This window comes from Tachypleus tridentatus, chromosome 8, assembly GCF_004210375.1.
Source record: "Tachypleus tridentatus isolate NWPU-2018 chromosome 8, ASM421037v1, whole genome shotgun sequence".
Taxonomy (NCBI): Eukaryota; Metazoa; Arthropoda; class Merostomata; order Xiphosura; family Limulidae; genus Tachypleus; species Tachypleus tridentatus.
In genome coordinates this window covers 124,309,535-124,333,513 of record NC_134832.1, presented here as the reverse complement: position 1 = coordinate 124,333,513, position 23,979 = coordinate 124,309,535, and the positions used below count along the sequence as shown (strand labels likewise).

Genomic DNA, 23,979 nt, shown 5'->3' with positions numbered 1-23,979 from the left:
TAACCAATTACAAAGTACAACATTACACGCAAAACGCCACCTTTTGTCAGCTGACTGTAATCTATTTGATCGGATTCATTCGTCATTGGAAGGAAAAAAGTTTTTGAATGTAAATTTAAATCCAACTTTTATATTGAACATGGAATTTTTTTGCAGTCACTTCTAATGCGCTTTGCAATGTGTTTAAATTAGTGCGAGAAACCAGCAAAAGTTAAATATTAGTCAATGTATATTGTTATATTCTATATCACATATATATATATGTGTGTGTGTAAATAAGGAAGAAACAATTTAAAAATTAAACATAAATACAATGTCAAAATTTCACATGTCCTCCGTTTTGTGTGCCTTAATACGTCCTATATGAAAACCAGCTTTTTCGGCGAATATTGGTTATGCTACTTGCCTTGGAAAGACAGTGCTTCATTTCCATCTATATATTTGATTAATTGCTATCCTGTAGATTCGTTTTCAATTGTTTCCTGGAATTATTTGATACAGCTGCGTTATGGTGGTTGGCGGAGTTCAAATGCTGAGAACTAGAGAAACTAAGCCAAGTGCTAATCCATTTTGGTGTATGCATATTCGTAAAGGAAATGTTACGAATACATTATTCGACATCTAATTTGTATATTAGACAGTCTTTACAAGTTCGTCGGAGATCAACTTTACTACATAGGCATTACTACCTTCAGTTAGGGTGATGACTATTAAAATCGACGGTCTACTTGTCTATGAACTTGACAGCAACTGGAGAGACTGTAGTGTTCAGTCAGTAAGAAGCCAACGTCAAATGTTTGAATTAAGGTCCAAAAGATTTGTCTAAGTTCCACAGTTGACTACGTACGTACCTTGTTCGAATTTTTGTTTTGCTCATTTGAATTGAGACTAAAGTCTTGTAATCTTCGCAGACGACCCAGTTTTCAAGTTTCCTCCAGCGATTAATGTGTTAGCGCTATGAGAACCATAGGTAAACAAAATGATTATTTCAGTGGAATGTGAAGAGGCTTCCGTATAAATGGATAAACAGAACTTTTTGAACTTCTGGGGAGTGGATTTGTAATTTGAGCATAAGTTGCTGTCTACTGAACTAGTTATATAGCCTCTCACTGATGTAAGATAAACCAGTTCTACAGTCTCTCACCGATGTAAAGTAATATCCCCTGCCATATTTCCAAGGTTTTGATGGACTGACTGTCTTGGAGAAGAGCTTACGGAGTCCATGTACTGGCCAGAAAGAAGTTCTGACATCGTCCTGGTCAGAAGAAGACCAAGCACGTGCAGTGACTTTATCAATACCAAAAAGGGAAGAGCATGGTTGATTCTGCTTTTTTCTTTTTTTGCAAACATAATTCTGTCAGACAAGTTATGTCAGACCTTTTCTCAGAATATTCCAAATTCGAGAGCACTTTCACAATTGTGACAAGCAATATATTATCATTAAAACTCATTAATAATCATTTATTGCACGGCTGATGCTTCTAGAATATACTCTACCTTCCGCTATTAATCACCATTGTGTTTCAATAACCTTCCAAATTTCAAATATTGTTCATTCAATGTGCACAGTACATAAATTTCAGAATATACACACATAACTTGTGTATTCACCTTGAGAGAAAACATACTTGTACAAAGAAAAATAAAAACTCGATCCCGATAAAATTAAATAATATAGAAAGTATCTGGACATTGGTTGATACCATGTACAATATAAATTACTTTTAGTCAAGTATTCTATTTATACCCCTTCATTTCAATATCTGTGATATGTAGCGATCTTTGAAATTCCTCAACTGCTAAAAACAAAATATTTTGAAAAATATAGTAGCAATGTATTTAAACTGCAGACTTAAATATGTCTGCACATTGGGAACGTATGAAATTATGTGCGTGTTTGCATACTGTAGGTTTTTAAACTTTTGTTACAATGATCTTGTGTAGAAGATTTGATGTTTACTGATGGGGATCGCAAGTTTTAATTTGATTGCATCATGAGGCTTTCTTGGCAGGAACTACAGGTTGAATTTTGTCTTCGCACTCAAAAGTTTCGGTCCTAAGTGTTTCTGTGTAACCTGTGAGTGTATCACTCTGGTGTAGATGAGTAATAAATTATAAAGATCTTTGTAGTCGGTTAAAATCGGGAGTGTTTTAATGTTTGTTTTTCATTTTAACAGTGAACGTAGAAACACATATGTTCATTCCGATTTGTTTAAAAATCATATGGTTGATATGTTGACCAGGTATGTTTATTTTCTCTCTAATTTTGTTTTGATTAAAACTATAGTTGTGATATAGTTCACTAGATGGCACTCATCCTCTAAAGTAGTGTTTATTATGTTTGTTTCTAAATTTCGCGCAAAACTACACGAGAGTTATGTACGCTAGTCGTCCCTAATTTAGCAGTGTAAGACTAGAAGGAAGGCAGCTAGTCATCACCACCCACCGCCAACTCTTGGGCTACTCTTTTACCAACGAATAGTGGGATTCATCGTTACATTATAACGCCTCCACGGCTGAAGGGGCGAGCATGTTTGGTGTGATGGGGAGTCGAACACATGACCATTGGATTACGAGTCGAGCGCCTTAACCACCTGGCCATGCCGGGCCATTTTTACTAACTGTAGTCATTAACAATCAGTTCAAGGATACTTGACCAACTTGTGCCTTTCCAGTCAAAATTTCTTTTTCATTATAATGAATAATGTGTAGAATTTCCTGTGTATTTTAACTTTCTGAGTAATAAATAAAACTCAGGAGTTTAGAGATTTCAGAATCTTTAATTTGTAAAAAAAAATAACAGAAAAATTGACACAATAATAAAAAAACAGGTTTAAAACTTGTTCAGTACTTTTTACTGTAATTTAAAGAAAATATTCTAAAAGGACGTATATAACATTTTCTTCCTGAACGTTTCTCTAGATAATTAGGTTTGAATTTACGACTGAAAGAAATGGAATAATCTCTAAATTTTAAGATTCGTTTCTGTTTCTTTATCAGAAACTGATGATATAGAGACAGATCTGCATACTGTATATAAAAAAGTTGTATTTTCTATTTAACGTCTTATTCTGTTTCTGACGTTGTTGTTACGTTATATAAAAAATACACCTATCAACTCACACCTGCATACAAAGTATAGTTTCTTTTTATCAGATACTAGCAGTCAAACAAGAACTATTGTCCATTAAAAACAAAACAAACTTGTATATAAATACCTATTAATTCAGGGCAACACGCATATATATAAACATACATTAGTTCAGGAAAATACCCATATGTAAACACCCATTAATTCAGAGCAATACTCAGGTTTTTCAAACTTTAATTTCATAATTCTTCTTTCTCACGACAAGGGTTTTATCACAAAATTCATATAAATACTTACACATCACTACAGTCACGTTAATGAGGGGATATCAGACAGTACAATATTTCTTTAGCTTGAAATTATCAGAATTACAAAATAATAAATTCTTCACGTTTTCATCCTGGTTCCGATTCTTCGCCCCCAGTTTAATTCTAGATAAAATTTATTGCCAATATGTATAAACATTTTTACATATGAAAAAAATAAATTATTATACGCTTTCGTGTCAAAAAATCCCTAAATCCACTGTTAGGCTTACAGATTTAATTCTTTACAAAGAGCCCCTCCCCAGTATGTTTGCGGACTTACAACGCTAAAAACCTGGTTTCGATACCCGTGGTGGGCAGAGCACAGACAGCCCATTGTGTAGCTTTGTGCTTAATTCAAAACAACAATACCAATGTTTACAAATAAATATAAATAATTCTTTGTGCTTAATCAAAACAACAACACCAATGTTTACAAATAAATAAAAATAATTAGACTATGTAACACAAATTTTGTTCCTGGATAGTATTTGTTATTTCTTAATTGCTTACGTTGTAAAAGGACAGAAAATGGTCATTATTCACTTCAAACTTTGCCTTTGTGACCTAGATAAACGGGCAAATTTATACATTTTCATTTACATAAGGTCTGAATAAAACAACATATGAATCAAGATTTATATGTATTTATACTAAAGTTGTACAAAAATGTTTAGAAGTGAGCAGTTTTTTGAGATTTGCGACTGTAATGTAAATCACTTTCACGTATCAGCCCCCTAATATAGTCTCGGGATTCGACTTTGTTAGACCAAGATCTCTGATCAAGTCATTGAGGTCTCTTTGGTTGTAGTAGTATGGGTTTCTCTCACCAGCTGCACTTCTGAAATTGCAAACTTTATCTTCAACGTCTGCCTCCTCTTCTGATTTGCTGCTCTCTTCTGAGGATGGCTGCTTTCTCTCTGACGGAGTGGGTACGTGGAGCTCAGGACAGTGTGGCACTAGGGTGATGGAAGGTCCGGATACATGATAGCAGATGCATTCTTGTCACCCCAACGTTTCGAAGGGTCCACCATGCAGAAATAGTAATTGCTTGAGTGGTCAGTGGGTTCACGACAAATTCTTGGAATATCGAACTTTATGGCTCTCTTTTCCCCTCTGTACCATCCTACAAAAGAGAAAAATAAAATTCTTATTATGAAGAATAAATTTATTTCATCCACAACTAATGTGTAGGAGATTCATGTAAAATATTTTATACGTGATATTGGATATAAAAAATAAATTAAAAGAAAAAGATATTTAAATTTTAAAAGGTCTAAAATTTGTATAATATAAAATATTACTATTCAAGCAAACAACAATTGTCCGTCTTACGTTCTAGTTTATTTGCAATGTTCACAGGTAAAATAAGGAGCTCAGGGTTTATCTTGATCCCCGACAAGCATGTTGAAATATATCTTGTAGGCTTCACACATTTTAGATGTTATCACAGAACACTTCTGGCCCGGCATGGCCAAGCGTGTTAAGGCGTGCGACTCGTAATCTGAGGGACGCGGGTTCGCATCCCCGTCACGCCAAATATGCTCGCCCTTTCAGCCGTTGTGGCGTTATAATGTGATGGTCAATCCCACTATTCGTTGGTAAAAGAGTACCCCAAGAGTTGGCGGTGGGTGGCGATGACTAGCTGCCTTCCCTCTAGTCTTACACTGCTAAATTAGGGACAGCTAACACAGAAGCCCTCGAGTAGCTTTGTGCGAAATTCCAAAACAAACAAATAAACAGAACACTTCTTCACGATAAATTGGAGAATGCAGCTAGAACTAAACTGAAGTGGTGAGCCATGGAGAACTATGGAGAGTTCTAGAAAATTCTAAAAGATTCTTGAAAATGCTCGTAAGTTCTACAATATTCTAGAAAATTCTTGAATATTCTTTATCAGCTACTCAGTACCGTATCTACCTCGAATGTTCTGGAAAATGGGTAATGAATTTTTCAAATACAAGAAAAAGTAAAAATTTTGTTACATAATGTTATTCCAGTAAAAGCCACTGAAAGGAGACTCTGCGTCGGGAAGTGGAAATGGATATTATTTTGTATTTTTCACAAGCCTAAACTCGTTTCTCTTTCATTTACTTTGTATATTTTTTATTAGAAAATTATAAATCAAAACGTAATATATAGTTTAAACTTCAGTTAAATGATAATTCTAATATTTTTATATTGTAAAAGTTTTTACTTTTCATTACAGAATAAATAACACTATTGTAACATAATTATGTGCCAACAGTTATAAAGAACTTTCTTAGAAAACTTTTAAGTTGAAATTACCGTCATTATTAATGTTACATGCATGATAACAGAAGACATCAACCAGGTCAGTAATATACGAATTAAAAGAATAAACTACCAAGAATGTAAGGTAGTCAAACCTGTTGTGAGCAACATAAAAAATTACAAGTAATAAATTTAAAAACACCGAGATATAAACTTGTTTTACAAATTAAACTTTCCCTCTGAACAAAAGGTTAAGAACACATAGTCACGTGTAATGGCAATTCTAGACTATTTTCATTCTGATTATAGATTAACAGAGAATTAAAAGTTCAAAATAAGCATTGTTTAAAATGTTTTAGCAAAGCAAAAGCAAAGTGTAATTAACTGTATTTATTTTAAAATACTTAAAACACATTAAATGGTAAATAACATAGCATAACACTAATTAGGATTGGCAACAAATATGGCAAATATTTTGATGGACTCTAATTTATAAAACAAACCAACTACCAGTGATAATACTGTTTAGGTATAGAAATAATTGTGACTAATAGAAATAAATGAAAACAACCACCATATACAATACACGTTGATTGCGTATTGTTCGAACAGACAGAAAACTGGACTTCATTTAAATTTTGAACGAACACCAAAAGCAAGCAATAAAATTATTTATATGTCCTCATTTCGTATTTTAAAGTTCGAACAAAGGCATGGAATATAAAACAGGTCATGCATTCCAAACGTTTTCCAAAACTAATTACTTTTTAAAATTATTTCGTTTACATTGATTCTGTATGTGATGAAACCCAGCCTCCCTCCCTCTGGCAAAACGATATTGTCTTCAGACTTATTTGTTTGTTTGTTTGGGAATTTCGCACAAAGCTACTCGAGGGCTATCTGTGCTAGCCGTCCCTAATTTAGCAGTGTAAGACTAGAGGGAAGGCAGCTAGTCATCACCACCCACCGCCAACTCTTGGGCTACTCTTTTACCAACGAATAGTGGGATTGACCGTAACATTATACACCCCCACGGCTGGGAGGGCGAGCATGTTTAGCGCGACGCGGGCGCGAACCCGCGACCCTCGGATTACGAGTCGCACGCCTTAACCAACCTGGCCATGCCGGGCCCTTCAGACTTACAACGCTAGCAACTGGCTTTCGATATTCTGTGGTAGACATAGCACAGATAGCAGATTGTGTAGATTTGTGCTTAGCTACAAAGAAACAAGTGAAACCCAGCCAGCCTGAGATACAGTACTGTACAAAAGTCTCATGACAAGACAATATTTTGTCATTCTTTCCATTTCATAGGGGTAATTCTTCCATGACATTACATAATGTAAATTTCAACACTATAATAATGCTTCTTTGATCCCTGTTGACGAATAAATTCCCATAAACGTGTACCAAGGGTATGTTATAATGGTTCTGATCGAATGAACATACTGATAAAATTTAGGGTCTGAAATAACTGTCATGATAACCCATGCAGTGTCTTAACTCTATAGAAAGAAGTTAGCAAGGAACTAGCATATGGTACTGATATATACTAGAAGAAATCAATTGAATAGCACTTCTCAAAAAAAGTTGATACAAACTGTTTAACACTACATATTAAATTTTGTTGTTATATCACGGTCCAAAAGTGGTAGAGAATTGTCAGTAGAGCAGAGAGTTCGTATAAAAGCTTTGCGTGATGCCGACTGGACTCTCCAATAAATTGGTGCAGACTTGATATGTTCTCCAAACACTGTCAAGTACACCCTAGATCGTGAGACCTAGACAGGTAAATTTTAAAATAGTAAAGGAAGAGGCAGAACACCTAAACTCAATGATACTGATACTAAGTATCTTTGTTTATACAGCCTTCAGGGCAGAAGAAAGACTGAGAGGGAAGCATGAGATAAAACAACCATGTACCAAACAACAGAAAAGTGTCCAGATTTACAGTATCAAGAATAATGAACGAGAATGGAATAATTTGTTATGTATCAGCTGAAAAACCTTTAATTCGAACTACTAATATTCTCAAGAAACTGAAAATGGCTAAAAAAAAGTACAAAGTATCAATGATTGGAAAAGAGCATTATGGACGGATGAGACCAAGTGTGAAATGTTTGGTACAAAGCGTATGTTGTACATCCAGCTGAGGAAAGGTAAAAAAATATTTACATGAATGCATAGCACCCACCGTGAAATATGCAAAAAGACAGCGTATGGTTTGTTTTCTATTTTCTGTTGAGAAGGTATACTTGCAAAACAGATAAAATGATGGACCAGAGCAAGTACCATCAGATACTGATCTGTCATGGTATGTCCAGTGGTTTACGTATTATTGGTAAAGGATTTTATTATCAAGAAGACAATGACCACAAACACTCATCCAACCTATGGAGAAATTACTTAGCTAGGAAAGAAGCTGCTGGAGTCATTCAAATCATGCAATGGCCTCCACAGAGCTCCCATCTCAACTCAACTGAGCAGAATTGGGATTTGATAAACTTGACAAATCAAAGTTACTTCTAAAGAAGCTTTATGGGCGTGTATTAAATACATTTGGAGTAAAATCCCAAAGGACGCTTTGATTATATATGTTGCAACAATGCCGGATAAAACTCTGCAGTTATTAAAGCAAAAGGGACACAAAATATTAATCGTTTGTGAACTAAAGCACTGTTTATAATGAGTAATCATAGTATATGTGACGTGTCCATACAGAATATCCCATCATGCATTAATGTGTGTCTGACCGTTGGTGCTTTATGAGAGTGACAGTCAATTTCCACTGTTAGACTAACCCAATAGATAGTGATTGGTACTGTTGATAAGCTGCCTTTTCTCTATTCTATCAGATTAAAAGTGGTAACCTCTATCGTATATAGCCTTTGTGTAGTCTTGCGAGAATATCTGAAACAAATCTATTGCCTAATTATCGAGGAAGAATGTAAAAAAGAATAAATCATTTTGCCCTGGTATTGAAATAAAATGTACTCGTACAACACGATATTTCAAATACACTAGATATCAAACAACGTTTTTCTCATATAATGAGGCAGGACAGTCACTACACTTCGTGTTATTTGTAGGTAGTAGGTGGGAGAGACACGCAACTTTCTGGTATAGAGAGGTGGAGCAGTAACATCTTATGTTTTTCTGATACAGTGAGGCGAAACAGCATACACCACGTTCCTCAGACGTTATGAGGTAAAATGGAAACGTCCGTTTTTGTAATACAACGAGCCGTGCAGCAGAAGTAAAGTGTAACACAGATTTATTCTTATAATGATAAATTGAAGTATTAATACACTGTATTATTATGACATAAAGTGGTTTCTTAACAATACACCATGTTAATCTATTAATGTGACAAGTTAAATATTAAAATACCCTCTCGTTGAAACATAAATTTATAAAGTCATAATACACCAGTTTATCGTAGTGTATCAAAACACTGTAATATTATACCACGTGTTTCTCTGTGACGTAGTAGAAGAAATCATATTGTAACGTTGCTCTCGTGCTGTTGGAGTAAATTATGCTCAAAAATTATAATATACTCGAGTATTAAACAACAATATTGTTACGTAATTTACTACTACGTCATACTTTCGTTACGAATAATAAATAATAGTAGTAAACCACATGATACACGTGCAATAAGTAAATATTTACATCCATATTCACTGGCTTACTAAAACTGTTCAATACGAGCAAATGCAAAAAAAAACACATCTATACAGAAGCAGATCTTTGTTTTCAGTGAGTAAGCCACCCTACCCGGAGGTGTTTGAATGTTTATCACCGCCTAATACAGTCTGGAATGTTGTAATTATAACAAACCAGTTGGTTGGTCACTGACTCTGTCTTTATGGCGACAGTTGGTTTTTTTTTAGGGCTCGTCCTAAGACAGAGAAAACGTTCACTGAATATAGAATTCTTTACTGAAAATGAACTAACTAGTCGTCATTGTACTGCTTTCACCTCGACGTCTTGTGTAACTTGTAAACAACACAAGGTAATATTTTGTAATGGGTCTGCATGTTTTGTAAACAACATTTATTCTTATAGTGCGCGCCCTCCGCTAGTACAGCGGTATGTCTACGGACAACGCTAAAATCAGGGTTTCGATTCCGATGTGGCTTTGCAATAAGAAAACACACACACACTCTTATAGTGCGACTTGTTTTTCTTAGGTATCATCTTCTATTGTTGTGTCAAGAAAAAAAAAATAAGATTTAGAAGTGAAATCATTAGTTTTGGAGAATTGGAAATCTACGTGCCAGCTCGTGTCTTTCAAATACTAACATGTTGCTGAGAACGATGTTTCTTGTTTCTTTTCTATGTTAAATATAAAGTTACACACTGGTGTATCTGTGTTGTACCCACAATAGGTATCAAAACCTGCATTTTATCATTATGAATCTTTCAACTCACCGATGAGCCGCTAGGGGAGAAGCTTTGTTTGTTTTTTGTGTTTTTTTTTAATTTCGCACAAAGCTACTCGAGGGCTATCTGTGCTAGTCGTCCCTACTTTAGCAGTGTAAGACTAGAGGGAAGGCAGCTAGTCATCACCACCCACCGCCAACTCTTGGGCTACTCTTTTACCAACGAATAGTGGGATTGACCGTCACATTATAACGCCCCCACGGCTGAAAGGGCGAGCATGTTTGGCGCGACCGGGATGCGAACCCGCGACCCTCAGATTACGTGTGTTTGTGTGTTTTCTTATAGCAAAGCCACATGGGGTTATCTGCTGAGCCCACCGAGAGGAATCGAACCCCTGATTTTAGCGTTGTAAATCCGTAGACATACCGCTGTACTAGCGGGGGGCTCTCAGATTACTAGTCGCACGCCTTAACACGCTTGGCCATGCCGGGCCGGGGTAGAAGCTTACAAACCAGCAGTAAAACTAACATATAAGAATAACTTGTTCTTCCTTTTCAGAAATTCTAGGTCTGTGGTTGTTGACGCATATTAAAGTGCCAAAGAGCGCAACCGCTTTGTTTTGTAACACATAACAACGCCTCCAGATGCGTGGCATAAAATAATGAACAGTAGGCCTCGTTTTGCTCACGCCTTATTAACTAGGCGAAAAACATGAACATAAACAGGTGAAATGCAATAGTTGCAAGCAGAATGGTTTCTAACAGTCGACATGGTAGTTTATATTAAGATTCTAATAAAACTTGACATTACACGTTACGTCTCGTTTTATTTCTGTTTTGATGTGAATTTCAGTTTTGTTATAATTTCAAGCTCGTTTGACTACATTAACTTGTTTGTTTTAGGCTTTTTGTGCAAAGCTACACAAGTGCTATCTGTGCATAGCCGTTTCTAATTTTAAACAGCTAGTCAATAGCGCTAACCGCCAAAATCTGGGCTACGCTTGTTAACCAATTAGTGAAATGTGACTATCACTGCTTTAGCGCACCCATGGCCCTAAAATGTGGAGCGCGTCTTTGCAGCAAAAGGACGTGAACCATTATCCGGTAATTCATTGTTCGGGTAAACTAACCAGTAGGCCACGCCACGTAAATTTCATAACCACACTTTTACGACGTAGATCATTTTAATATCTAGAGATGTTTTTAATATTATCTAAAAAGGTATTTGTTCTCAAACAAATCTGTTATTCCTTGTTTTCTAAAACCACGTAACAACCAGTTGAAAACTTGTTGTACGGACGTGGTACCAAAACAAATTATTAAAACAGAGAAAAAAGCGGCATTTCTTGTCACACACAGTACAACAAAAAACTACCAGGTTGACGCGTATCAATTTGTTTTTGTTTGTTTTTGAATTTCGCACAAAGTTACTCGAGGGCTATCTGTGCTAGCCGTCCCTAATTTAGCAGTGTAAGACTAGAGGGAAGGCAGTTAAACATCACCACCACCGCCAAATCTTGGGCTACTCTTTTACCAACGAATAGTGGGATTGACCGTCACATTCGAACGCCCCCACGGCTGAAAGGACGAGCATGTTTGGCGCAACGAGGATGCGAACCCGTGACCCTCGGATTACGAGTCGCACGCCTTAACGCGCTTGGCCATGCCGGGCCACTGACGCGTATAACCAAACGAAATTAGAATACAAAAAAAAAAAAGTGAATGACAATAATAACAGATTACAGTTATCACTCCTCACGTATCATGTTACATACTTCAAAGATAAACAGAATTTATGCGTATTATAGAACAAATAAAACGTAAATAAAAGTCCTCTTGGTAAGTTTAAGCACAAGTAAACTAATCTGATACACTGAATACAAGTTATCTGTCATTCCATTTCATTCATCCTAAATGTTAGCGACTTCAGAACGTATATCTTCTGTTTCCTCCTCTCCAAAGAAAACTTAGTATTAACCTAGCTAAGGTAAGTTTAACTGAATTAAACTTAGCTACTTTATGTGTAGAGAATAATTTTATAAGAACTGGTTTAGCAAAAATAGAATTTCATACACTGAAGTTTCTAACAATGAGTTTATTTCTTGTCCAACAGCAGGTAAACTAAAGGATTGTTCACTTTTGTAGGCCAACTAGATCTCTGTAGAAATACAAACAAAGCTAAATAAAATTCAAAGTTTTAAATGGAATCGGGAATTAGTCGATCACTGCCGATATGATACGATCAAAGTGGTTCTGTGTTGACAACACAGTTTTCACTGGAATCGGGAATTAGTCGATCACTGCCGATATGATACGATCAAAGTGGTTATGTGTTTACTACACAGTTTTCAATGGAATCGGGAATTAGTCGATCACTGCCGATATGATACGACTGAATTCCATCCAGTCTTCATTGCTATGAATATTAAAATCATCAATGATTTTAAATCGAAGTCAGTCATATAAAGGTGGTTGGATTGAATTATATTAATTCTGCATAAAAAGGTACAATAATATATGAAACAGAACCAAGGCAATGACTCCGAATTTGATGAGATTAAATCTCCGTTACATACATTTTTGATAATATTTTTCGATAAATAAGTGTATTAAAGAAAACTTCTAAACATGAAGTAAATATTAAAAAAAAAACTTCAGTTTTTTTTAAATTCACCCAAGTTTTTGTCGGTTGTTCATAGGTAAAACTTTTGTTTATTGTGTGCTTTCTTTATAGCAAAACAACGTAAGGCTATCTGTTGAGTCCACCGAGGGGAACCGAACGCCTGATTTTAGCGTTGTAAATCCGTAGACATACCGCTGCACCAGCGGGGAATTTTTGTTTATTATGTTCATACCATTTCACCAGGTTTACCTGCGTTATCAGGTGAGATAAAAGTAACAGATAAACCTGAAACGTTGTGAACAAACTAAAGAAAACTTTTAACTATGTACAACCAATAAAACTTATTTGAGTTTCGAAAAAAAAAAACCAACATAGCCTAAAGTTTTCATCTTTAGAAAATCTTTATTACCAGGATTTTATAGAATAAATCGTTTTTTGTTTTTTTAATTAAGTCAATTAATTTGTTAACTAATACTGACTGTTGTTTGTTTTGGAAGAGTTCATGTACTTGTGTCTCGTTAATAATTCTACTTATCTTCAGTTTGTAAATGGGTATTGAGTGTTTCGTAGAATTCATAATGCTAGTATTAAATCTATACATTGTAATCAGTTTGGTTTGAATTTCGCGCAAAGCTACTCGAGGGCTATCTGCGCTAGCCGTCCCTAATGTAGCAGTGTAAGACTAGAGGGAAGGCAACTAGTCGTCACCACCTATTGCCAACCCTTGGGCTACTCTTTTACCAACGAATAGTGAGATTGACTACAACATTATAACGCCCCTACGGCTGAAAGGGCGAGCATGTTTGGTGTGACGGGGGATTCGAACTCGAGGCCCTCGGATTACGAATTGAGTGCCTTAACCACCTGACTATGCCGGGCCCGCTGTAATTATGAGTTTAGACTAAAGGGTTCTTAAAGTAACGGCCATCAACACACTAGCGCGATTCAATATTAACATAAAGCATTTCCAGAGAAACTAGTGTGGCGGTAAAATTTTTAAAAAAAGATCTGAAAACTCCAAACCTATAATCGACCACGAAGATATTGTTGAATTTCTCAAATGAGATCGGAAAAATCTCGTTTGTAAGGCTAAAACCTCGATTGAATTTTTAGCTCTATTTGAGAAGTCTCGTTATGTGCAACAAATGATATTGTATTTAAGAAGCTGTAACTATTAACATGTAATTACTTTGGAATAGTTGTTTATCTAAACAGAAGGCTAATACATTTAAAACTTAAAGTGTCTCTTCAGATTAACGATTCCCAAGTCACGGGGTTTTGTTTTTAAAAAAGAGTTTTTACCTAGACAGAATTTGGTTGTATCAAGGAAACTTTGACAACTAAATATATTATGAATGTACCTACAAGTGCGGCTGATGTGCAAAACTACAATACAGTCACTTTAGTGAGATTTGGTCTGAAGTTATCAACCACTAGAATTCCCTGCATTTGTAAGAAGACATGTTGAATGAATTCCACAAAGAGTTTTCAAGTAAGAACTACGTGGCCTCCAATAATACATTCAATTTTTACAATCATAATTGTTATCAATGACGTTGCTAAAGAAACAGCACTAGTTCACCTGAATTATCTTAAAACCTTGAAATTAATTGTTCATGAAAGCCTATTTATTTTATCAATAGAAAAACTAGGTAAAAAACATTAAAACAAAAGTTTTCATTGTTCTCTTTAAATTCAATGAATGCTAAGGATAATGAACGGCCTTATGCCCATAGTTCGGGTTTGAAGTGCGCATGACACAACATTTATTTGTTTTGTTTTTTGGAATTTCGCACAAAGCTACACGAGGGCTATCTGTGCTAGCCGTCCCTAATTTATCAGTGTAAGACCAGAGGGAAGGCAGCTATTCATCACCACCCACCGCCAACTCTTGGGCTACTCTTTTACCAACGAATAGTGGGATTGACCGTCACCTTATAACGCCCCACGGTTGTGAGAGCGAGCATGTTTGGCGCGACTCGGGTGCGAACCCGCGACCCTCAGATTACAAAGCGCACGCCTTAACGCGCTAGGCCATCCCAGGCCAGACCCAACATTTAACAGAATTTAATTCAACGTGATATTATGTGTATAACGTGAGTGTTATCAAATACACATTTTATCCTACATTGTTGTTTAGAGATACAAAAGAGTAAATACCAAATACGATACACAAGGATATTGAAAAACGTGCAGATACACACTTCTAGATAATGTGTACAATGGAAGAGTCTTTTGTACTACACGTGAACATCACTTTGATTTATGACTTGTCACAATGTGGATCAGATTAGTGTTATCGATTCTAAGACATATCTTGAGTGTAAATACTTTTGTAACACACGCTACTTAAATCTTGACATATTCTGTGTATATTCACATAGTAAATTTGGAATTACAGTCAAGCTTTCTTCTGAAACAAAGGATCGGTCCAATGGGTTTTTATCGTGTTTCATACAGTTTGGCCGAGCATGGCTAGGTGGTTAAGGCACTCGTAATCTGAGGGTCGCGGGTTCGAATCCCCGTCACACCAAATGTGCTCGCCCTTTCAGTCGTGGAGGTGTTATAATGTACGGTCAATCCCACTGTTCGTTGATGAAAGAGTAGCCCAAGAGTAGGCGGTGGGTGGTAATGACTGGCTGCCTTCCCTCTGGTCTTACACTGCTGAATTATGGACGGCTAGCGCAGATAGCCCTCGTGTAGCTTTGCGCGAAATTATAAAACAAACGAACACACAGTTTTGGGATCCGAAATAATTAAATATATCATAAGTGTATCGTAATACAACCGTAAGATAAAACTGCAGGACACTTTTTATATCGGTTTAGCGCGTTTGTATACTTTTTCAGACCAAACTGTTCATAAGAAAAGTAATCACGATTTAATGTTGATATATGTATATTTCTGATAGTTTTGTACGGTATAAGCAATAAGCCATAACTACGATGATTCCTGGCTTGTGAATCAGTTTACATACGGTAGAGCGTGTTTGACACAAATTAAAATTCACTCCAGCAAGCTAACAGTCAACGCTCTCTTTATGTAACTCGCGTACGTGAAGTTTTACTGACACAGTAAACCAAGACAGACGACGATAAAGTTAGCAAATACAAAAGACGCCTGCTTGACAATGTAATTCCTTAAAAAAATTGCTCATTATTCGGCGACCGGTCTACCTAGCCGGAAACCTCACCGAATATCCGGCATCCAGCTAAATTATGGTCCTTCGATTCTTTAACATACACCTACACACAATATTTAGTACTAATCTCTAGTAATTGTGTGGCTTTGAATATCAAAGATGTAGGATAAATTCCTGAAGAATTAGTGCTTATCTTGAAATTTTGTTTCAATAACACGTATAATGTTTTGCGCAGGGTGAACATATAATACTCTAACCGTAGAAACTCTATCAAGCTTGGATGCTATATTGTCCTTCCTTCGTAAGGATATGACACTTCCATTGCAAAGATATTAGTATCTGATGAATATAACCACACACTAGTATTAATCTACTGTTAACACTAATTTTACCTCCCACCCCCAAAAAACCCAACAAACAAAACAGTGAACACTTAAACAGTTTACTATAAATATATAATGATTAAATGATTCGTTTAAAACCCAACACAACAATGAATTTTCCACAGTAAAAATATTTAACAAATATGTTTTAAACTTTGTTTTGTTATTTTCGAAACCAAAATACTTGTAAAACAGGCTCGCAGTTTTCTTCACCCTTTGTTTTTTTTTTTGGTTTGTCTGAAGATTGATGACACTAAAATCCTGGTTTCAATACCCGTGGTGGACATAGTACAATAGTCCATTGTGTAACTTTGCCCTTAACAACAAATAAACAAGTCTTATTTCTTCATGCTAATTTAGTTATTGACTCAGTATGACTCAGTTCAAAAATTCATATTATTATATTTTGTATTGACAGAAGAGGTTGATTTATTTATCACTAAATTTATTTATACGAAATTTTTGTTCCAACTCGAATTTGAGGATATCTCTTCCTGTCACAACATTATACTAATATCAAACAATGTAATTATATTCACGTAAAGAAAGTCAAAATGGGAATGTGTAAGAGCTTTTTAATATACAAGATAAGATTAAAATTTAGAGTAAGCCCTATGAATATATATATAACATGGCCAAGCGTGTTAAGCCGTTCGACTCGCAATCCGAGGGTCGCGGGTTCGAGTCCCGGTCCCACAAAACATGCTCGCCCTTTCGGCCGTGGGGGCGTTATAATGTGACGGTCAATCCTACTATTCGTTGGTAAAAGAGTAGCCCAAGAGTTGGCGGTGGGTGGTGATGACTAGCTGCCTTCCTTCTAGTCTTACTCTCCTAAATTAGGGACAGCTAGCGTAGATAGCCCTCGAGTAGCTTTACGCGAAATTCAAAACAAAGAAAAAAACGAATATATATATATACATATATTAATTACCTAATAAAATTATTTCATTTAAAAAACTTTTAAAATAGATCAATTATTGGTAACTGACGTCTAAACAATGACTTATGCTGTGAAACATACCCAAATTAACCTTTATTTTATCACATATATCAAAATTATTAGTCAATCAAGTCAACCATATTAATCAAATGTTTGAAATTAAAAATATGCACGGATTTACAACGTTAAAATCAGGGGTTCGATTCCCCTCGGTGGGCTTAGCAGATAGCCCGATGTGGCATTGCTATAAGAAAACACAACACAAAAATATGCAAATAGGGATTGTAAAAACGTAAGCGAACAATTCTAAATATTGTGTAAACATTATTTACTCAAACTACTTATTAAGTAAATAATTTCTACAACATTTCCTGCCTGGTTTCCTTTTTTTTTTTTGTACGATTCTTATTAGCAGTTTTTTAAATTCCCAATGTTTTATTTATCTTGTTTACTGCCTTTTTATGCTCAACCACGACAAAGACGTACTTGAAATTGTAGCTAACTTTACACATTATAATGATAATAAAGATAGCTAACAGCTAGTTGGCACAGCTCATGATGATTTACTGTAGCTATTGATTATTTGATCGCATTAGTTCGAGAAGTAAAATGTTAAGCTGCAGCTGCAGCCATATAGATTTGTTTGAGATGTAGTGAGCACTTAGTTTCTGTATGGCTAAATTATATACATAATACATAGCAATTATCAACTTCATGTCTAGATTAAGACACAACCTCCATAAGCACGTATAAAATTTTACAAGAAGAAATGCAGCATTTTCAAATAAAAATATACATCTAAAACATTGCTTTCAATAAATCTTCGTGTCTTTTAAAGTAATTATTTCACGAATATGTATAGTAAAACTTAATATTATGTGTATTATTTTTTCACTCCTTCACTTCACATATAATATAGAGGTTGACTCTCTAAAGTCATTGACTTTAGTCACCTAATGCTCATATATTATTGGCTGATAATTCCTGTTTTACCTTATACTTAAGTTTTTAAAGGAACAACAGATGTTTGTAAGAAAGCTAACTTCAAAGGGTAATAACAAAATCGTTTACACCAGACATATGATATTTTTTTAAACTTATGTACAATGTAGAAGAATCAGATCGACTTTTCAATGGTTCTGCGACCTTCCCAGAACCTTATTTAATATTCCACAAAATGTTTTGGTGCAATACATCAAGTCAATTTGTTGTAGGCTGGAAAGAGAATAATAATACGAATTACCAACAAACCGTTTTGAGTGGATTTTCTTTTCCTTGTAATCTAATACGAGTGCTTTGTTTGTACATTTTTAGGTGTTTTTACCCGAACGTTCTATTGGGCTTTGTGCAATCCTTGCGATTCCCATTATGAACCACCATCGTGGTGCATGATGAATACAAATCTACGAAGACGTAACAAACATGTCATAAAGAGGAAAGTGTACGACTCAGTAACTTACTTACCTAAACGACACAAAATATCGTAATGTGTTATAGTCGGTCATCTGTTTCTTTCTATAAGTATACACACATGGCACAATCCGAAGATCTTTTTCAGTCCTTAGCTTCGAATTTAAATGACAACAAGGTAAAAATAAATAACTTGAAAGTATTATTCAAACCGCCCAAACCAGCTTGTTTATGTTTTAAATTTATCGCAAAGCTACACGAAGGCTATTTGCACTATCCGTCCCTAATTTAGCAGTGTAAGACAAGAGGGAAGGCAGCTAGCTAGTCACCCACAGCGAACCATTGGGCTACTCTTTTACCACGAATAGTAGGATTGACCGCCACTTTATAACGCTCCAACGGCTGAAAAGGCAAGAATGTTTGACGTGACGGAGATTCGAACCCAAGACTCTCAAATTACAAGTCGAGAGCTTTAACCACCTGACCATGCCGGGTCCTTGATAACCACTACAGTAGGAAGTGAGACTTACGACATTCAGAAACTAAATATATCCAAATATTCAATTTAAATAAATGTTAAAAACAAAAGATCGCCGCAAGTTTATTATAAAGAACATTAAGTGTGAAAAATAATATCTTAATTGTTTCTCTCGTAAAGATACAGATCTGCTTGTATCTAAACAATAGTGCTATTAAAACTAAATTGTTTCTGTTCAAGTGGTATGTTCCCATATGCTATAAAATATGTTATTAAATTTACCCATTCAATGAGACACTGAAACCGTACTTACGATAAATGTCTGCTATCTAGGACATTTTCAATGACCTCCACTCGTAAAGAAATCATAGTTCTATCTGTTTTAACACCTAAGAAATGAATTGAATGTTTTAAACTATATTTTAAATGTTATACGTTAGTTTACTGCTAGAGGGCGCTGCTAATCATGTTGTTGATGATGTAATATTTAGAATTTTCGTGAATGTTAGGTATCGAGAAAGTTTGTAAAATACAAAGAAACAAGAGCGCGCAATAAATGCGAGTAATAAATAACGAAAGAATGATTGAAAAGAACTCGCATAATGACAGTACACATTACAAATCACAAACCGTTTCGAACTTAAATCATTTTTTGATTTCTATCACATTAACATGTACTCCTACATTGTTCTTAGGCTAAATATTTCGATCAAATTAACCAGCTTATGCAAGTTCTCATCCGATTATTTTATAAACGTGTTTTACGCAATTAGATTTTAAAATGTTATTCGTGGAACGAATTATTAATACAACTTAATTTTATTAATTTCAGGATATAACAGTCAATTCCTACGTAAAAAAAGGCATAAAGAACAGAGAGCGTTAGTATTAGATGTATACTGCATTTCATTAATGTAATACGTCTTGAAATAACCAATATACATAAAACGAAATCGTAAGTTAACCAACATTTGACATCCAGGTCAGTTGTGGTTTTATTTAATTGTCAAATTTTCTTTGATTCTTGCTTTATTTATATTCCAAGAAACAGTTGATCTGGGATTGAATCGTTGCTGTATGTGAAGAATTTTATTTTTATTTCTATATATAAAACCTATAATTGTATTATATCGCAGCGATCGAGTTGTAGTCTATATTCATCATAATTCTATATGTTTACTAACTTTAATACCAGATGTCAATTATTGTTACACGTGTTACCTAGTAGATACGTATTTTGAAGCAAATTGTTAACACTCGGTCATTGTTGCCCGATGAAGGTCCAGTAAGAGGGCTGAAAACTCACAAATAAAAATAGTATAACATAAATAAAAGTCCGTGTATAATTTTACACATTAATTTACCTACGTTATGAGTCTTAAACAACAATCGTTGTTCATTCTTAACTACAGCTTTCATTCAATGCATATTAAACAATGTTAGAACATTCCCTGTTTTTGCTATTAGCGTACTATGTATACTATCCTCATAAACGTCGTACAATTCATCAAAACACACACCTCTTCACGCGTGCAAACGACATCTGTGAAAATGACCTTGAAGGGGCTGGGTTTATTGATCTAGTCTTTAAAACAAAAGTTCTCAATTCTCACTAGAGGTTAAATAATAACCATCAATTCGATCTATGGATAAACGTGTTTGATTATATTGTTCAACTGCAGTGATGTCGAGAAAACTCACTTGTAGAGAAAAATATTTATGTGAAAACGGCTGGTTTGGGTTGAGAAAAGTTTTTACGTAGAGGAGCGAACAATGATTGGACCTTCTTCGGTCATTGTCAAGTTCACAAAGAAAGAAGGCGGTAACTGACCGGAAACTGACCACATATTTGAAAGGGATTGTGTAATTGAGTGTCGGAATGTAGAGGGCGTGCTTAGATGTTTGAATATATAATTTTATATTATTTATTTTATTATTTATTATATTATTATTATTATTATTATTTTAATATAGGTATAAAGGTGTTCCTTTGTATTGGTTTATTTTAGGCTTAAGTTGTTGTATAAGTAAGGCTTCTTTAATTTTGCGTTTTTTTATGTGTGTTACTTTATTTAGTATTTGAGTGTTTTCTATGGTTATGTTGTGTTAATGTGACTTGCAGTGTTCGAAAACGTGTAAAAGTGACTTTTTATGTTCTTTGAATCTATATCAGAGAAACAAGTAGAAAAAGGGAAACTAGTACTAATTACTTGTTGCCCGATGAATGGCTCCAGTAAGAGTGCTGAAAACTCACAAATAAAAATAGTATAACATAGATAAAAGTCCGTGTATAAGTCAAATAAACACAACAAAACCATAGAAAACACTCAAATACAAAGTAAAGAAACAAACATAAACAAACGCAAAATTAAAGAAGCCTTACTTATACAACAACTTAAGCCCAAAATAAACCAATACAAAGGAACACCTTTATACCTATATTAAAATAATAATAATATAATAAATAATAAAATAAATAATATAAAATTATATATTCAAACATCTAAGCACGCCCTCTACATTCCGACACTCAATTACACAACCCCTTTCAAACATGTGGTCAGCTTCCGGTCAGTTAATTCTTTCTTTTTTGTGAACCTGACGATGACCGAAGAAGGTCGAAACGTTGTTCGCTCCTCTACGTAAAAACTTTTCTCAACCCAAACGAGCCGTTTTTACATAAATATTGTTCAACTGCGTTTTTACTTTCAAACCATGTATACCACTGACGTGTAATGAACATGATTAGCTTTATTTTGAACATTATATTTTACGTCTGGAAAGATGGAATCGTAAATGAAAAACTTAACCACTAGTTTTCCTCATTTCACTAATACTAAAATTATTTCTAGCCAAATATTTGCTCTTATATTTTAACATAGTATGAAATTAATTTTATGTACTGGTACAACTACTGGCTTGACATGCATCAAAAGCTTCTAATTTTAATCAACTTTTCTTTGAATGTTAAAGACAACCGCATGTCGCGTGTTATATATATCAAAGTGTTGTATATTATCAAAACCAAACAAACCACTTACATTACATCGCTATGGAAACCTACTTTACCTTATTTACGTTGTTCTTCCAAGCTGAACTAATCTACTGGCGCAGAAGTTGCGAATGAAAGAACAAATTAGGCCTATTTGTTATCTTTTTTACCCTGAAATCGGCGTTTTGGCAAAGAAATACAATTAAAAAATAAAACTGTATATATCTAATACAGTTAAAATAACAGCCTGGAAACCTAATATTTTATAATATACACTTTCATCAAACTTTCCTTCTCTTCAACGCATGACCAAAGTATCTATGAAGAAAAAAGCAACTTATTTTCCAACAGACGATCAGTTTGGCATTCACGTGTTTTGTATTTAACACATCTATCAACACACGATGCCGTATAATAACAGATTTAAACTGCCGGGACGTTCATCCAACCAAATGTTTCATAACAAGCACATGACGATATTGGTCAGAATCTACGCTCAACTTGACCTCAAACTGTCTCATCTCTTAATTCGTGCATTAAACAAATTTTGAGAAACGTTCTTAACTGTTCCCATTAATGTCTTTTAACACTTCCTTAAGAAAATCATCTAAAACTCCAACTCCAACCACTGGTTCCATGCAATATATTTGTACAATTCTCTGCAGTTTTAACTAAACGGATATAAGAAAGCAACGGTTCGACATTAACACTAGCTAAACAAATATTCTCACATAATTTCGAATTTCCAATATTCTTAGAAAATTCAAAACTGTCTTTCAAATAAAAAATAAACCGTTGGTTGTAACATTATAACAATATTTTTTAATAAGTCTTAACTGAGCATTTCTGTTTATTTATCTTGCGTAAGTATTACGCAATACCTTCATCTTGCTCCCCAGTGGCTCAGTGGTATGTCTGTGGACTTACAACGCTAAAAACCGGGTTTCGATACCCGTGGTAGGCAAAGCACAGATAGTCCATTGTGTAGCTTTGTGCTTAATTCAAAACAACAGCCTTCATCTTGGCTTGTTTTAGTGGGATTTCTTTCAGTTTTCTTAAATATTGTTTCATCATTTGAAATATCTAAACATTTTGTTAAAAATAAATACTTTATTACGTTTACCAGATTTTGACAACATTATTATTCGCATTGAGTTTTTAAAAATTCTGATTCCGATAATTCAATATTCCATGATTTAAGGTTAAACATACGCATGTACACTAGTCATACCAATACAAATTATATAGGTACATTTATATTGTTGAAAGATATAACTGTAAAAGGATACAGTTCACAATATTTCAATCGTTTTCTTGCAATACTTCAAAGGGTAAAAGATATTCTTGGAATTCAAACTTTTCAGGAGCTATAATGTAAATGTGAAAACCATAAATCTTCCAGTGGATCGGTAACAATCCAAAGGCCCATTACTCCGTAGATCCAATAGTCCAAAGGACATTTATTGTTTTATGTTAAAATGCTAGATGGATTGTTTGGTTAAATTTGTAAAATTGTATAACATAACACCCTAGAATATGACTTAAAAGGTTGTAATTTTTCAATACCTGTATAATGTTACATCCAAAAACTACAGGATTCATGGACACCCACAACAAATATTTTCAGGGATGGTGATAAAATATAAACATGTAAGTAGGTTTAGTTTTGTTTCTTTTTTTACTTTCGCGCAAAACTACACGAGGGCTATCTGCGCTAACCGTCCCTAATTTAGTAGTGTAAGACTAGAGGAAAGGCAGCTAGTAATAACCACCCACCGCCAACTCCTGGGCTATTATTCTAGCAACGAATAGTGGGATTGATTGTAACATTATAGCGCTCCACGGCTGAAAGGGCGAGCATGTTTAGTGTGATGGGGATTCGAACCTGCGACCTTCAGATTACGCGTCGAGTGCCTTAACCGCCTGGCCATGCCGGACCCCCGGAATATTGGGATGTCAAATTATTAGTAGTTTCTTCTAATAAATCATATT

The 23,979-nt window shown here is 34.8% G+C and overlaps 1 long non-coding RNA gene across 2 annotated transcripts in view; it reads right to left on the bottom strand.

The window, feature by feature from the left end:
• Positions 1-2,760: 2,760 nt before the first annotated feature.
• Positions 2,761-23,979, bottom strand: part of LOC143223405 (uncharacterized) — a 50,146-nt gene continuing 28,927 nt past the window's right edge. For both annotated transcript variants that reach the window (XR_013012903.1, XR_013012902.1), the window contains one exon: positions 2,761-4,522. This is a non-coding gene — a long non-coding RNA (uncharacterized LOC143223405). The remainder of the gene's footprint in view (positions 4,523-23,979) is intronic.